This window comes from Eucyclogobius newberryi, unplaced genomic scaffold (assembly GCF_026437365.1).
Source record: "Eucyclogobius newberryi isolate DKJ021-1_F unplaced genomic scaffold, fEucNew1.0.hap1 SCAF_7, whole genome shotgun sequence".
Taxonomy (NCBI): domain Eukaryota; kingdom Metazoa; phylum Chordata; class Actinopteri; order Gobiiformes; family Gobiidae; genus Eucyclogobius; species Eucyclogobius newberryi.
The window spans coordinates 4,300,685-4,307,774 of record NW_027316389.1 but is presented as its reverse complement, the minus strand read 5'-3'; positions in this window follow the sequence as shown (position 1 = coordinate 4,307,774).

Here is a 7,090-nt window from a genome sequence, read left to right as displayed (position 1 = left end):
GTCATAATCATTATCATCATAATCATTACCATTATCATCATCATCATAGTCATCATCATCGTCATAGTCATCATTAGGCCCGAGCGCCACAAGCTGGCGAGAGGCCTATTAATCTCGTAAGGCCGTGCGAAGCACGGCTGCGAAAGTGCGCACGTAGTGCGCACGAAATCGAGCGCGAAGCGCTCGCCCACTTCCAAACACTCACTAACGCACTCCTCCACTCATGCACGCCCCGTGCATACTAATTAGTTGTAGGAAAATGGAACATTACCGTTGTAAACGGGCGAAGCCCGTGCAAAAGTTCGCACTAAACGAGCACTTTACATTGGGATGACGACCGCGAAGCGGTCGTCATCCCCATATAAAGCACTCATTTGCGCTAAGTAGCTCACGAATACGTTCCCCATCTCTTGCATGTTCCGTGCATATAAGCATGTAATGCAAAAATTGAACATTATTACTGTATAGAGGGCCAAAAACACAAAGTGGGCGGAGCCCACTCAAAATTATCGAAAGTACCCGTCAGTGACCAGGGACCCACACCATGAGGTAGGAAAGCGCGAGCGCTTTCCGAAAATGTATAGTTTATGATATTTGAAAAATGGGAAACATTGTTTTCGCATCGGAATATTATTCTTTCTTTCTTTCTTTCTTCTTCTTCTCGGGACCAACCCCCCTATTTTTCACCCAGTGAACATTGACGAAAAGTCACAAAAATTTGCACACCTCTAAAAATCGTGCCTCTCTACATTCTGGCTATTTCCCTTTTCTAAAATAAAAAAAATTGGCGCGTCAGCGCCACCAAATGTACCAAAAATGCATTGAGAGATGGGAAATGACCCAAAAAAAATCTGATCGTAGAATCATGAAATTTGGCGCAGAGGTAGATGGTGACAAGAGAAGTAAAAAATATTATTACGGCAACGCCGTCCCCCGAACCAAATGTCGGCCATATTGCTTCAAAAATGGCTAAACATGACTTCGGAGTTTTTCCAAACGTCGTACTTTTACGAACTCCTCCCAGGGCGTTGGCCCTAAAAAGCTGAAATTTGGTGAAAATGCTACTGAGGAGTGGGACATCAAAAGTTATCCAAATTACATTGATACCTCTCACGGTCTCTGTGCGGCGAAGCCGCAAACTGTAACTAAAATTTCAGAAATCTCCCATATTTAAAATTTCTGCCGTTTGCGCAGATAAAGTCCGAATTGCATCAAATTAGAATCAGTTGTTAAACTCTTTGCCCTAAACCTACTTGAAGTGAAATAAATTCATTTGGCGCCACAGCGCCCCCTACAGATTTTATATGGAGGTTAAATGTTTAGTTTTGCGAAATTATATGAAATTTGACACACAACTCAATTTTAGCATCCCCATCAAAAAAGTCAATGAGACCCATGTCATAATTGTTATGGCGTTGCCCAACGATGACCGAAACCTTTCATGTTATTCCAATGGGGAAATCGCCAGAACATGTTTACACTTTAGACTTTCACAAACTCCTCCCAGGGCGTCAGCCCTATTAACCTGAAATTTGGTGGGACTCATCTTCAGGGGTGGACCATCAAAAGTTATCCACATTTTCATTCAAAGAGTCACGGTGTCTGTGCGGCAAAGCCGCACATTTTGCCAAGAATTCAAAATAAAATAGCTTTTTGATGGTAAAACAAAGGGGAGAAGATGTGACAGCGTCACAGATTCAGCAGTAGGCGTAATAAAAGGACAATTGGGGCGCGTTAGCGCCCCCTCCTCTTGCGGCGTGGCGGCGGTGTGGCGGCGGCGTGGCGAGGGCCGATCATTGCCGCTTGCGGCTATATTTATCATTATCATCATAGTCATCATCATCATCGTCATAATCATTATCATCATAATCATTACCATTATCATCATCATCATAGTCATCATCATCATCATAGTCATCATCATCATAGTCATCATCATCGTCATCATCATCAACGTCATCATCATCATCGTCATAATCATTATCATCATAATCATTATCATTATCATCATCATCATAGTCATCATCATAATCATAGTCATTATCATCATAGTCATCATCATCGTCATCATCATCAACGTGATCATCATCATCGTCATAATAATTATCATCATAATCATTATCATCATCATCATAGTCATCATCATCATCATAGTCATCATCATCATAGTCATCATCATCGTCATCAACGTCATCATCATCATCGTCATAATCATTATCATCATAATCATTATCATCATCATCATAGTCATCATCATCATCGTCATAATCATTATCATCATAATTATTATCATCATCATCATAGTCATCATCATCATCATAGTCAACATCATCGTCATCATCATCAACGTCATCATCATCATCATCATCATCATCGTCATAATAATTATCATCATAATCATTATCATCATCATCATAGTCATCATCATCATCATAGTCATCATCATCGTCATGCTCATCATCATCATCATCATCACCATCATCGTCATCATTATCATCATCATTATCATCGTCATCATCATCAACGTCACTTTGTCATTATCATCATCATAGTCATCATCATCATCATCGTCATCATCATCAACGTCATCATCATCATCATCGTCATAATCATTATCATCATCGTCGTCATCATCATCGTCATCATCATCATCATCGTCATCATCACCATCATCGTCATCATCATCATAGTCATCATCGTCATCATCACCATCATCGTCATCATCACCATCATCGTCATCATCACCATCATCGTCATCATCATCACCATCATCATCATTCATCATCATCACCATCATCGTCATAATCATTATCATCATAATCATTATCATTATCATCATAGTCATCATAGTCATCATCATAATCATGGTCATTATCATCATAGTCATCATCATCGTCATCATCATCAACGTGATCATCATCATCGTCATAATAATTATCATCATAATCATTATCATCATCATCATAGTCATCATCATCATCATAGTCATCATCAACATAGTCATCATCATCGTCATCATCATCAACGTCATCATCATCATCGTCATAATCATTATCATCATAATCATTATCATTATCATCATCATCATAGTCATCATCATCAGCGTCATAGTCATCATCATTATCATTATCATCATCATCATAGTCATCATCATCATCGTCATAATCATTATCATCATAATTAATATCATCATCATCATAGTCATCATCATCATCATCGTCATCATCACCATCATCATCATTCATCATCATCACCATCATCGTCATAATCATTATCATCATAATCATTATCATTATCATCATCATCATAGTCATCATCATAATCATGGTCATTATCATCATAGTCATCATCATCGTCATCAACGTGATCATCATCATCGTCATAATAATTATCATCATAATCATTATCATTATCATCATCATCATAGTCATCATCATCATCATAGTCATCATCATCGTAGTCATCATCATCGTCATAATCATTATCATCATAATCATTATCATTATCATCATCATCATAGTCATCATCATCATCATCATCATCGTCATAGTCATCATCATCATCGTCATAATCATTATCATCATAATTATTATCATCATCATCATAGTCATCATCATCATCATCATCATCATCAAAGTAATCATCATCGTCATCAACGTCATCATCATCATCATCATCATCGTCATAATCATTATCATCATAATCATTATCATTATCATTATCATCATCATCATAGTCATCATCATCATCATAGTCATCATCATCGTCATGCTCATCATCATCACCATCATCGTCATCATTATCATCATCATCATTATCATCGTCATCATCATCAACGTCGTCATCGTCATTATCATCATCATCATCATAGTCATCATCGTCATCATCATCAACGTCATCATCATCATTATCATCGTCATAATCATTATCATCATCATCGTCATCATCATCGTCATCATCATCGTCATCATCATCATCGTCATCATCACCATCATCGTCATCATCATCATAGTCATCATCGTCATCATATCCATCATCGTCATCATCACCATCATCGTCATCATCATTATCATCATCATCATCATAGTCATCATCGTCATCATCATCATAGTCATCATCATCATCATCATCGTCATCATCATTATCATCATCATCATCATCGTCATCATCATCATAGTCATCATCATCATCCATCATCATTATCATCCATCATCATCATAGTCATCATCATCATCATCGTCATCATCATTATCATCATCATCATTATCATCATCATCATCGTCATTATCATCATCATCATTATCATCATCATCATAGTCATCATCATCATCATAGTCATCATCATCATCATAGTCATAATCATTATCATTATCATCATCATCATAGTCATCATCATAGTCATCATCATCATAGTCATCATCATCGTCATCATCATCAACGTCATCATCATCATCATCGTCATAATCATCATAATCATTATCATCATCATCATAGTCATCATCATCATCATAGTCATCATCATCGTCATGCTCATCATCATCACCATCATCGTCATCATTATCATCATCATTATCATCGTCATCATCATCAACGTCATCATCGTCATCATCGTTATCATCATCATAGTCATCATCATCATCATCGTCATCATCATTATCATCATCATCATCATAGTCATCATCGTCATCATCATCATAGTCATCATCATCATCATCCATCATCATTATCATCCATCATCATCATAGTCATCATCATCATCATCATCATCATTATCATCATCATCATTATCATCATCATCATCATCGTCATTATCATCATCATCATCGTCATTATCATCATCATCATAGTCATCATCATCATCATAGTCATCATCATCATCATAGTCATAATCATTATCATTATCATCATCATCATAGTCATAATCATCATAGTCATCATCATCATCATAGTCATCATCATCATCGTCATCATCATTATCATTATCATCATCATCATAGTCATCATCATCATCGTCATAATCATTATCATCATAATCATTATCATCATCATCATAGTCATCATCATCATCACAGTCATCATCATCATAATCATCATCATCGTCATCATCATCAACGTCATCATCTTCATAATCATTATCATCATAATCATTATCATCATCATCATAGTCATCATCATCATCATAGTCATCATCATCGTCATCATCATCGTCATGCTCATCATCATCATCATCACCATCATCGTCATCATTATCATCATCATCATTATCATCGTCATCATCATCAACATAATCATCGTCATCATCATTATCATCATCATAGTCATCATCATCATCATCATCATCGTCGTCATCATCATCAACGTCATCATCATCATCGTCATAATCATTATCATCATCATCGTCATCATCATCATCATCATCGTCATCATCACCATCATCGTCATCATCATCATAGTCATCATCGTCATCATCACCATCATCGTCATCATCACCATCATCGTCATCACCATCATCGTCATCATCACCGTCATCATCATCATCACCATCATCATCATTCATCATCATCACCATCATCGTCATCATCATCGTCACCATCATCGTCATCATCATTATCATCATCATCATCGTCATCATCATTCATCATCATCACCATCATCGTCATCATCGTCACCATCACTATCATCGTCATCATCATCATCATCATCATCAACCATCATCATTATCATCCATCATCATCATAGTCATCATCATCATCATCGTCATCATCATTATCATCATCATCATTATCATCATTATCATCATCATCATCATAGTCATCATAGTCATCATCGTCATCATCATCATAGTCATCATCATCATCATCATCCATCATCATTATCATCCATCATCATCATAGTCATCATCATCATCATCATCATCATAGTCATCATCGTCATCATCATCATAGTCATCATCATCATCATCATCATCCATCATCATTATCATCCATCATCATCATAGTCATCATCATCAACATCGTCATCATCATTATCATCATCATCATTATCATCATCATCATCATCGTCATTATCATCATCATCATAGTCATCATCATTCATCATCATCATAGTCATCATCATCATCATAGTCATAGTCATCATCATCATCATCCATCATCCATCATCATCATCATCATTACCATCCATCATCTTCATCCATCATCATCATTCATCATCATTCATCATCACCATCATTTCCCCATGTGTGGACAATAAAGGATTATCTTATCTTATCATCATCATCACCGTCATCATCAGCATCATAATCATCATCGTCATCATCATTATCATCGTCATCATCACCGTCATCGCCGTCATCCATCATCATCATTATCATCGTCATCATCATCATCATCTTCATCATCATCGTCATCATCACCGTCATCGCCGTCATCCATCATCATTCATCATCATCATCGTCATCATCATCGTCATCGTCATCATCACCGTCATCGCCGTCATCCATCATCATTCATCATCATCATTATCATCATCATCGTCATAATCATCGTCATCGTCATCATCGCCGTCATCCATCATCATTCATCATCATTCATCATCATCATCGTCATCGTCATCATTACCGTCATCGCCGTCATCCATCATCATTCATTATCATCGTCATCATCATCGTCATCATCAACGTCATCATCATCATCATCATCATCATCGTCATAATCATTATCATAATCATTATCATTATCATCATCATCATAGTCATCATCATCATCATAGTCATCATCATCGTCATGCTCATCATCATCATCATCACCATCATCGTCATCATTATCATCATCATTATCATCGTCATCATCATCAACGTCATCATCGTCATTATCATCATCATAGTCATCATCATCATCATCATCATCGTCATCATCATCAACGTCATCATCATCATCATTGTCATAATCATTATCATCATCATCGTCATCGTCATCATCATCATCGTCATCATCACCATCATCGTCATCATCATCATAGTCATCATCGTCATCATCACCATCATCGTCATCATCACCATCATCGTCATCATCATCGTCACCATCATCGT